Raw genomic sequence first — 12064 nt, 5'->3', positions numbered from 1 at the left:
TGATGTGGAGCTGATGGGTCCTGGAAAAACACACTTAAGTAAATAAAAGTTAAAAAAAAAAAAGAGTTAAGAGAAGCCAAAGGCCTTCTTGTTATCTTTTTTCCTCTCTCCTTAGGAAATGCAGAGACTGACAACACTAAGAACTATAGAAAGAGAAAAGTGAGCACTCTTTGTCCTCTAGACGCAAAGGACAGCCAGAAAAGAGGATTAAGCCAAGTCATGTCTCTCGTGGCCCCATTTCCATTCTGAAATGAACATTTATTTCACATTATAACACGTCTGCAATTGTCATATGTCTTAAAATTGATGGTATTGCAAGAAAACTGGCAGGGTTTTTTCTTTCTTAATGCTAAGTAAAATAATATCAAATCTTACAATGGCATCTTAGATTCAGTGAAATGCATGCAGTAATTGAGCTTTCTACTAAAAAATACTAATTGCACCCACATAATCCCCCAAAGCACACCCTTTATCACTACCTATGACACTATCTTTTGATCTGTTTCCCCAGCCCTCAGCCCTAACACAGCTATCATCTGACCCAAAGACATCACTAGACTGATTGAATGACTGCATGCATGGGCTTGAGCTCACCTTATTCTCCATTCATACTGTGAGTCTCTGAAAAAGTGTAGCCAAAGTCTATTTCTCTTTTTCTGGAATCTGTCAGTTTCTAATTATATAGTGTCGCTGTTGCTCATACTTACTTGTTTCGTGCATGTGAAACGCATTTACCCAACTAGGTATAGTGTAAGCATCTCACAATAAATGTTTTGCCTATAGTGCTGCTGACATGGCACATACTTAGTGATCAACTGCCTAAAGGTTATTTTTACACTCTATGAGGAGATAGGACTATATTTTTGCCACTCTAACTCCCCTAGAATCTTGGGTAGGGGGGTGTTTGAATTCTTTAGGTTACTCTAACAATTCAAATCACTGAGAGCCTCTTCCTCCACGACTACTAGTTGTTAATGGACCTTTTGTCAGTTGATCAGGAGAGTTAAACCTACCGTGAAAGAATTACAAACTACAGAACAGATGGCCTCTGGCATAGTTGATGCTATCAGTATACCACAGATAGTTCCTTTGATCCTTTTTGATCACCTCTGGTGTCCGTCTCCCAACTTCTACTTGCTTTGCTTCCAATGAAGCTGCTTTGCCAGTATTTGCAGAAATTCAAAATTACCCCAGACACCATAGCCATTGATTGGTGCCTGAACATGAAAGCTCAGCTCATTTGCCTCAAGGGTGGATAGACCCTAAGGTGTAATTTATGCTCCAGAAGTCAGTCAGGTCAAGGCCAGGGCTTCGTGGAGTTACATCAGTATGTAGCTCCCATCCCCCTTCCCTACCCTACTTCCCGTACTCCCGTTTCAAGGGTGTCACTGAGGCAATTGGGATCTGGATTTGATAGTCTGTGTTCTAGCATAAAAATAATAGGGGGAAAAGTTTCATGTTCCACGATTTAAAAGTTTACAGTGCAGTAAATCCTTGTTCTTCACCCTGGATGTGTAGTTTTGAACCCACAATGAGCAATAGAAAACCATCAACAAAACCTGACCTGGGGAGTCTTTCTGCTTTGCCGTTTAGGATGACCTTCCTTGAGCAGGATGATGGGAATAAGAAAACAAGAGGTCAGAAGAAAGTAAGAACTGACTTAACAGCATTTCACAATCAGTTCTATTTCATTTATAAGTGATATTTATAAACATCTAATTTTGTTTTTGACAATGCCTCTGACTTTTTGCTGAGCATCTTAGTGGCTTTTTGGAACGAAATCCATAATGCAAAACAAGTTGACTAATTCCCTGGTACTGTGCAACATACAGTCCACATTTTTTTTTTTTTTTTTTTTTTTAAGATTTTATTGGGGAAGGGGAACAGGACTTTATTGGGGAACAGTGTGTACTTCCAGGACTTTTTTTTTTTTTTCCAAGTCAAGTTGTTGTCCTTTCCATCTTAGTTGCGGAGGGTGGCATTCAGCTTCAAGTTGTTGTCCTTTCAGTCTTAGTTGTGAAGGGCGCAGCTCAGCTCCAGGTCCAGTTGCCGTTGCTAGTTGCAGGGGGCACAGCCCACCATCCCTTGCAGGAGTTGAACCGGCAACCTTGTGGTTGAGAGCCCACTGGCCCATGTGGGAATCCAACCGGCAGCCTTCGGAGTTAGGAGCATGGAGCTCTAACCGCCTGAGCCACCGGGCTGGCCCCAGTCCACATTTTGATAAAATATTACAAGATCACATAACAGAAATACATCCTCCAACAGGCACCAGTTACTCTGTATCTGGAATCTCAAAAAAACAAGTCTCAGGATCTATTCTAATGAACGGAATTTATACAAGATTATACACCGTGGCAGGCAGTTTCACAAATTTGTTTCTGAATTTCTTTGAAGCTCATAGGTGTGGTAGATGGGAGTGTGGATGGTGAAATGAGCATAGGCCTTGAAGTGAGATATCTGGGCCTGAATTCTTGTTCTTCTTCTGTTACGGCCTCCTTCCAGTTGTTTAATCTTCCTGAGCTTTATTCCTTCAATGGACTGCTGTAAAGAAATGAATGAGACAGTATGTATTTGGTGAGACAATAGTTTGAGATGTTAATTTGTATTTTGCTAAAGTTGCTATGGGTGTTTTTGTCTTCCCATCCGAGGAAAGTAGGCAAGTTTGCCTCAGGGAGGAGTTAATGGCTTTCAGGTTGCAGGGCCAAAATTAAACATTTCCTGACACTCAGGACACAACCATTGGTCTGGTGTTGGAGATGATACAGCTGGATTGTCCCAAATGACAAGAGGCACCAAGGGTTAGGAGAAGACAAACCTAGAAGACAAAGAGATAAACCTGTTTGGGAAACATCTGCTTATGTTATGTTTTCAAGAATCAGGGACATGTGCCCTACTCCTACACGGTAGTTAGATCCAGGTCCTCTGATGGTGATGGCAGACTCGTCAGTGTGCTGCATCTCAGGGGGCAAGATGGGTAGACATTGAGCTTCCACTTTTCCAATTTCAGATCCGCGGCTCAAGCTTTGCTCAGAAGTATGAAATGACCTGCCCACAAGGACAGTACCACCTGTGCACCTGGGTAAGACAAACTCCCATGTAGGTCCCATACTTTAGAGGGCCCTGCTTGGGCCCTCCAAGGGGTACATCCCTCTTTATGGGCAAGAGGTCTGCAAGGGCCATGTACACCCAGAGCCCACACCTCACCGTGTTAGGCCAGGCTCCATACACCTGAAATTCTAGAATCCCCAGCCAAATGACATTGAACTGCTTCTGGGTCCTACGCCAGACTTTTTCCAGGGTCCATCTTTCTGAAGGCGGCTATGCCTGTATGTGCACACCCTCACTTGAGAGACACTTAAAATGGGACATTTTTGGCAAGGGTAGGGGTTGGTGAACAGAGCTTGTATGAGCAGGCTGGACCATGCACATACACGCATGCAAGTTCCCTTACTGGGCAGGACAGAGGACAGAGCTGAGGTAAGATAAGAAAGAGGGCAGGCCATAGCTAGGACCAGGCGCCACCTTTCCTTGCACTGCCACATTCAGAACTCCAAGGAGTCTCCAGATTCTAAGTTTAAACTAGGCGTTCCAGCTTGTTATGAAGTTATATTTGCCAAGATAAAATGACAGAACATATTTTATTTAAGAGTTTTCCAGTTTGATTTATAACTTTAAGATACATATTTAGTGTATGGTATCTGAACTTCTATCTGTGCTCTTCTCCTAGGCCCTGTAAATATTAGGGGTGACCTGGACAAGGGGCCATAAGGACTTGGATCATGAATAACCAGCAGTGGAGCTAATATGGTCTGAAGATTAGAGGGCCCATTTCAGCATATTCGGGAGAGTGTGGGATCCTGAGACGGTACAGACACTCCTAATAAATGTCCCTCCCCCAAAAGCAAACATGACAAATTTTAGATTTCTCATCCCCCTTGATCTGGGTGACCCTGAGCTAGATTTAACTTCATTTAGAACAAAATAGAGCTGAATTCTTGTCTGTCTTGTTCACTGCTTTATCCCTAGCACCTGGAACAGTGCCAGTACACTTTTGTTGCCTGATTGGATTCTTGCACCCAGGGCTAAGGGCCAAACGCATGCTTGCCCTATATGTAAAGCACCTGGTTTTGCGCTGCCACGTATTAGATGGCAATGTCAGGTACTCATTTTTGCCAAACACCATGCAATTCCTATTTGTATCTAATTTTTCAGATGAGCCTAGAGTCCCTATTTATTTATTAAATTGTTTTAGCCCCTTAAGCACTGTCTGCTAGGCCTAGACTACTAAGTACCTTGTCTGCAGGTTTCCTTACTTCCTTACTATTGGAAGTCCTCATCCTATTTTCTAATGGAGCCTCTATCGATTAAAAATCGAGTTTCTTGGGCTCTATACATGAGACCAAATCTGTTTCAGAGACTACAGCCTTAGGGTTCTAGATCCTTCTCCATCTATATGTGACTTTCCTGCTTTTCACAGTACAGTTCTGTTCATTGGTTGTGCCCACATTTAACATAGTACCTGCCTTCTCTCTCATCCTAGATGCAATCAGAGTTAGAAATCCCATTTACCAACATCACCAGGCGTCTGCACAGCAGACATGGCCTTTGATCTCTGGGTCAAAAAGTGATACTCCTACTGTCACCCTTCAGAACACTTTATTCAGGAAAGAATTATAGAAAGCAAGAGTCCATCTAAAAGCAACCTCCTTTCTTGGCAGCTGAGGACTGAAAGGTATTGTTTTAAAGCCTTCTTTAAGTCTCCATGTTCTTTCATGTTTCTTAGCTCCTGCCATCTGTAGAGAATACACCTATTCTCAGAGAACTAAAAACCATATCGTCTCCACCTTTTTGTTGGGCTGTCATCACAATCATGGCTAGAATTTTATTAGTCTGAGTTTGACCTTCTGTGTGCATTCACTAACTTAGAGATTTAGCTACACCGAAACTCTACTACAGCAGGTCCTCACACCATCGTCATTTCGTGAGAGCGTTGATGAGATGCCATAGGAACTTAATTCCTGTTTATAAGGATCAGCCTATAGTAAAATTGGTTTCATTATACGTCGTTTCACCACAATTCCAAGAACCTATCGACATTGTTAAGTGAGGACTTAATCTAGCACCAAGTTCAGTAACCTCCTAATCTGTACATTGGAGGTTCCTTGTAGGTAAGAACTGTGCCTTTTGGTTCTATATTCCCAGTATTTAGTACCCTGCCTGCTATGAGGTATTGTTCAGGGAAATCTGTCCTAGAGATAGGTTCTATCAAAAACTGTAAAGGGTCTGAGTTTTACCCTACATGCGACTTAGCATGTTAGCCTGTTTCAGTTTCATGAACACTGGTAGAAGACCTGAGACTCGTTGGGCAGAGACAAAAATAATTTATTACTTACAGCAATAGTAGTAGCTAGAGTATCTGCATTTTTTTGGTCAGTTCCCCAAGACCTAGCTTCCATAGCACAATGTGAATAGAGCCAGCCAATCAATACTTGTACATATAAACAACTCTGAGCTAAGGGAAACTGAATTTTATTTTTCTTTGCAGAGGTTTTATGGTTTTATTTAATGCAAATAAAACTTTCTCATGAACTGTCTATTCATTTTCTTTACTGTGCAGCTGGCATTAGGATTGGTGACTCATGGGCAGCTGGGTTACCCTTTCCACATGGCTTTGCAGTGCTTGGAGGAAACATTGTGAGTAATCTCAGCACAGTAGGATTTCTTGCACATCAGCAGCACTTTCAGGTTTTTGATGTTGTAGACCATAAACTTCTAGATGCCACTGGGCAGCATATGCTTTGTTTTCTTGTTGCTGCCACAATGAATGTTGGGCACCGAGATTTGGCACTTGAATCTTCTCTGTACCCTGTTGTTGATGCCTCTGAGTTTCTGCCAGTTATGCTTAATTTTGACATAGTCTGGTTGGTGACAGATGAACTTCTTGATCTTCCTTTTGATGATGTTGGGCTTCATGAGGGGTCTGAGAGCAGTCATGATGCTTGGTTGGAGATGGATGCAACCGCCCCTGAATCTATTATAATTGGCAGTCAGCATGCCTACCCTTTATTCCAGAGGGACACACTATCACCATCAAAACATCCTTGACAAGGTAGTCTGGAACAAAGTGCAAGCAGGACCTCACTTGCAAGACATGTAGAAATGTGAGTGGCCTGTGGAGAAATGTCTCAACAGGTGGCTGAACTGAGTCAGAGGTGGCTGCACTCTGAACTTCACTTGTCCCTGCCCACCCCAACCTCAGAAGCCTTTAGGGACAAGCAGTTTTTCCAGGATTTCAGAGCAAACTGCTCCTTCCAGATTCTACTTGTTTAGTGATCCAACATTCCCTGCCTTGAATGCGCTCTCTTTACTTATCCTTCTAGGTGAGATTCAAATTCCCGCTTCCCACAAAGCATTCCCTGACCAGTCCACCTCACAGTGATTTTTTTTTTCCTCCAATATTACGGAGTGATTATTATCTATATCAGTCCTATTGGCACTTAGGAAGTAACAATAATAATATCAACAACCTCTGACATTTGTGTATCACTTTACCTTTTATAAAGTGTTTTTACATAAACTATTTCCTTGACTCTCCTAGCAATCTATGAGACACTCAAAGGAAAATTGAGGAACAGTAGACATTCAGAAACTTGCCCAAGGTCACCTAGTTAATAAATAGGTCATCAAGTTTAGAGTTAGTTCTCAGATTCACAATGGTTGCAGTATGCCACTTCCTCTTGTGGTTTAAACTGCCATATGGATTTTTGTCATGTGGTGTTAAGTCTCAGAAAGGCTTGATAGTTTCCTTCTGATCAAAGATTAGGGGAGAAGAATAGAGTTACAGCAGAGTCTCGTGGTTAAGAGTCCTGAGTCAGATAAACCTCCCGTGGACAGATTTCTTGAGTTCACCAAAGTACAGGTTGCCTCTTCCTCTGAAACATGGAGCTAAACTACATTTCCTAGGTTTCCTTGCATCTAGGTGGAACCATGTGACTGAGTTCTAGCCAATGGAAGGTGGGCATAAGTGGTGTCACTACTACTTTCAGGTCTGGCCGTGAAACATCCTATTCAGTCTTCCGTATTCTCTTTCCATCACTCCAGGCTGGTTGATGATGGGGAAATTGTGAAGCTATCACATGCTCAAGCCAACAGATTGAAGGGGCCTGTGTACATCAGTCAGTACTTAGAGGTGAGGTGCCCAAGGGAGCCACCTGATAAGGACCATCCACATTTCACTTTGCCCCAGCAAGAAACAAGTGTTATTGTGTTACATCACTGTGATTTGGCGATCATTCAACCAGTTACCCTACTCGAATACACTTGAGATTAAATCCCAGCACTGCATTTTACCAGTCTGGTGTGACCTTGTTTACCCATTTGTAAAATGGAAATAATAATAATACATATCTCATAGGATACTTGTGAGGATTAAATGAGATAACATATACAAAGGACTGGCACATGGTATAAATGCTATTTAATCATGAGTATTAACTATTCATGTTATTATTTCTAACACATTTTCTGCTGGTTCCAAACAGAATTTTAAATTTCTGTTTTTGCAACTTGTATTAAAGGAGAAAATCTCACTCTGATTACCTTTCGGACTAAAAGGAACAAATTACGCCCTGGGAAGTGGACGGCTGATTTGTCAAAGAGAATGAGTATGGCTCAGGGTTAGTCAGGGTGAGAGTCAGTCTGCACATAGCTCTTGTTTTCTGGGTACCCAGCCAATCTATCCGTTCCTGCCCCAATGGATTTTTAATTTTCCATGAGAAATAACCAGAAGGAAAAAGATGTAAAAATTATAAAGCTATTTCCATTTAAAAAAATAAAGAGCACTATCAAAATCTTCTGAAAGTCTCTGAATATCATACTAGGAATATGTATTTCCAACTAAAGGTTATATTTGATAACACTCAGTCTGCATGTTCACAATGAGTTCATCAATTGTGTGGTCGGGACATTTGGAATCAGAGAACTAAATCTTTCAAGTGAAAAAATTCTATTTTGGGGGTGGTAATGATGTGTTGATGTAGTTTCATCAATTGCAACAAATGTGTAATACCTGTGGTGCAGGATGTTGACAATGGGGGAAGATGTGAGTGTGGGGAGGCAGGGTGCATATGGCAACCCTACTTTCGCTCAGGTTTGCTGTGAATCTAAAACTGCTCTAAAAAATAGTCTATTAAAAATTCTATGCTGAATTGAACTACTGAATTGAACTTCCCATTATAAAATTTTTCCTAATGGGATAAGTATGTTATTAAAAAGAAATTAAGATAGTTTTGGCTTTAACTGGTGGACACAGTGTATTCTCAGTACTTTTTTTTTTTCCTCTTGTTGGTGGCAACATAAACTGCAAGGACAGAGTGAGCCACGTCTCTGGCACTTTCTGCCAGGACACAGAAAGGCCTGTCATGGCTGATTGTATGTTATGGCTTGTTAATGTTTCCAGCCCACCCACCCTTGCGGTGGTGGTTCAGGGGTATCAGAAAAGGAATCCCAAGTGTATGCAAGAAGAACATTTCTCACATGAACAGAAAGTAAAGCGCGTTTCTTTGAAAATTTTACTTGATGGTGCAGATTTAAATATACACTATAGGACAAAGAATACTTTTCATTCACCCTCTTGTCCATTATCCTGCTGCTTGCGCGCACCTTGTCTACTGAACAAGTAAACCAGGATAAAGCTAAGGGCTCTGAAACCAGTCAGCCTGGATTCAAATTCCAGCTTGATGGCTTGGCCAGGTTATTTAACTTTTCAGGTATTTGTTTTCCTTTTCTGTAAAACAGGACTACAATAGCACAGCCAAACGTAAGTCCCTAGAAAGTTTTGTTGGTTTGCTGTTGTTAAAATAAAATTTTGGAATAAAGAAAGCACACCACTTTAAAAAACTCTTGAGGAATCAATCACAAGATTGGTAAGAGGAGATTTTAATATAAATAATCTGTTTATTAATTTCCCCAACCTCTTGCTAACCCCTTCACCCTTCTAACACTAAAAGTTATACACACTGTTTTAGAACGTGGAGTATTTTATCAAAATATAGTAACGTTATTAAGTAAAATATGCTATGGTAAATATATAAAGTAAATAGTCTATAGTATTAAGTAAATATATGCATAGTAAAATATACTCCAGTTATTAAGGAACTATAATTTTAAAACTGCTTGCACTTTTTCTCTGTTTACTATTAAATATAGCCTATTGAGAGATTTATAAACACATGAAAATAAAAAAAAATCATTTCTATTTTCATTTTGAAACTATTTTATCACAGTCATATTATGAGAAAAACTTTCAATGAAATTATATAAAATACCCTGAAGTTATAACTTAATACATTTTTTATCTACATTTTTTGCCAAGAGTTTTGGCCTGATCCAAGTTAATCTGTGTTCCACAGAGCATAGTGGTTCAGTTCTAGACCTAAGGAAAGTTTGATCTAAAAGTTTGGTCCACTTTACCAGCTGAGAAATATTCAGAACCTTGGTTTGGCCTAGAACTGACCTGTCCCTGCAGAAATCCTTCAGTGAGAATTTACTTGAGACAAGTTCAAATCACACCAGTCACCAAGGTCTATGCCAGAAATCAGGATTTTTTTACTTTGATGCAGTCTACCTTCATTATTTAAAAAAATTAAAGTAAATGCAAGGTGCAGCAGATAGTAATATTGTGTTTCCCCGAAAATAAGACCTAACGGGAAAATAAGCTCTAGCATGATTTTTCAGGATGACACTCCCTGAACATAAGCCCTAATGCGTCTTTTGGAGCAAACCTTAATATAAGACCCCATCTTATTTTCAGGAAACACAGTATTCACACTATCCTTCATTTAAGCCCAGGTAGTTGGAGCCATGTGACTAGTTCTGGTCAATGGGATGTGAGGGGAACTGATGTGTGTCACTTCCAGCTGGGACAGAAAAAAACCAGTCCATGATTTTCTAGATTTTCTTTTTTTTCTTTACTCTGGCTCGAGTGCCCTAGTGGGGCCCTGAGTGACAATGTGGGGCAAAACCCACTGCCTATCTGCCTGGAACAGTTTGTAAGTGAGAAATGAATTTTTGTTGTGGTAAGTCACAAAGATTTGGTGTTTGTTTGTTACAACAACTAAATTTAGTCTGTCCAAATTCACAAAAGTTCCCTAAATGCAACCTGTTCTTTCATTCCTCATGCTTTTGCACACACTGTTCACAGTACCTAAAATATCCTTGCATCTTATTCATCAATACAATTCCTATTAATATTTCAAGATTCAACCCCGATATCTTCTTCTGCCTAATGAAAGGCACATGGCAGCCATGGCACATAGAGGGAAAAGGATGGGTTTCAGAATTTGCTAGACTCAGGTTCAAACCTGAGGGTTCCATCTCTTAAGACTAAGTAACTTTGGGGAAGTGATTCAACCTTTCTCTGCTCTAGTTTTCTCATCTATAAAGTGAAGAAAATCCCTGCCTTGGGTAGTTGTGAGAGTCAATAACATAGGGTATGTAAATAGCTTAGCACAGTGTTTGGCACGTAGAAAAAAATTCTAGCTGTATTATTTATTATTCCCAGGTCGCCACCACCCTAATTTCAAATGCAGCTCAATTCAGATGCATTTTCCTCTGGCTTCCCATAGCACCTCTATTATAACATTATTCATATATATATATATATATATATATATATATATATATATATATATATATATATATATATTTTGCATCCAAGTCTATATCGCTCACTGTTCTTTGAGTAACTAGAAATCTGATTGTGTTCACAGTTCTAGCCCCAGCACCTACAACACTGTTTGACAATAGTAAGTGCTCCACTAATGTTTGTTAAATAAATTCTTCTTCATGCGCCCAGCACAGTTGATCCTCAATAAATTCCTTATTGATTGGATGGATAGAGCAATGAACAAATCATAATGAATAAATGATTATATTCTGCCGGTCCCCGTGAGTAAATTAACCTTTTAAAAAGGAAACTGTTTTAACCTACTACTTATAAATCTCATCTCATTCCTGCTGCCGCTTCTGGCAGACTGGCAACCTATTAATGAATATTTGTGTTCTCTTCCTTAGCATAGTTCTGGAAAACATTGATCAGTCCCCTTGCAACTAGGAAAGACTTTGTGACTATTTCTCACCAATGAGCTGTAAGCAGAAATGGTGTACCTACCTCCAAGCCTCGCCTGTAAAATACTCGCCTTGAGGTTCTCCCTCACCCTTTATCAGAGGAACCAGTGGAGGATTCCAAGGTCCAAAAAGATGCCGGAGACACCAGATGGAAAATGCTTGGAGCTTGAGTCCCTGCATGACGGGTGGAGTAAACTTCCACTCACTTCATACCAACCAATCAAATTGGACTATGATATTAATAAGAAGTAATTATTGTGTTCAGCCATTGGGATTTGGGGTTGTAAATTATACTCAAGGCTTTATATTCATCCATCCAGAGTTGGGATAAAAAGCACTTAGGCAGCTTGGTACACCCCAGTCATCACCCCCAAGGGCTTGGAAGGAGCAGGTCCTCTCATTAGTGCTGACCGCTGGCTCCTGCATCTAACCTGGGACTTGGCCGGTGCTGCCCACGGGAGAACAGGAGTTGCAGTTCCTTCTGCTCATGAGGTGCCCTGTTCTGGTCATGGGCACTACTCCCTGAGCCAGAGTCTCAGCTTAGTCCTGCATTTGAAACTTTTACCTTAATATCTCAGAAGTTGGGAGGAATGAGACCTTGCTTTGCTTTTGCAGGATCTTGCACCAGAGCTATATCCCCTTCTCCGCAGGCCATTCTACACTACTTAACCTGGGCAAGTATGGTAAGCCAGCTTTCTGCCTGTTTGGAGTTTTGAATCTTGACTACCCCTTCATACCCTGCCTCTCCCAGTCATGTTGGGAAACTTTGCTGTACCCTAGTGCCCTAGTTGGCAGACCAGGCATTTACTTCAACTATGCCCATTTCCCCTGCGGTTCACTGAGGCTCCTTTGCCCTGCTGCGCTGCCAGAGCCTTTATTTTCAGCTGGGCCCATACCTACCTTTTACCACCTGGGATGGATGGGTCTGACCCAGGTA

The 12064-nt window shown here is 40.9% G+C and overlaps 1 pseudogene; it reads right to left on the bottom strand.

The window, feature by feature from the left end:
* Positions 1–5593: 5593 nt before the first annotated feature.
* On the bottom strand, positions 5594–5994 carry LOC141570360 (large ribosomal subunit protein eL32 pseudogene; annotated as a pseudogene).
* Positions 5995–12064: the final 6070 nt, after the last annotated feature.

The sequence above is a fragment of the Rhinolophus sinicus genome, chromosome 3 (genome assembly GCF_057876585.1).
Source record: "Rhinolophus sinicus isolate RSI-liver-muscle chromosome 3, RSI-T2T, whole genome shotgun sequence".
In the NCBI taxonomy this organism is placed as follows: domain Eukaryota; kingdom Metazoa; phylum Chordata; class Mammalia; order Chiroptera; family Rhinolophidae; genus Rhinolophus; species Rhinolophus sinicus.
Note: the sequence above shows the minus strand (reverse complement) of the source record. Positions and strands in the feature narration are given on the sequence as shown.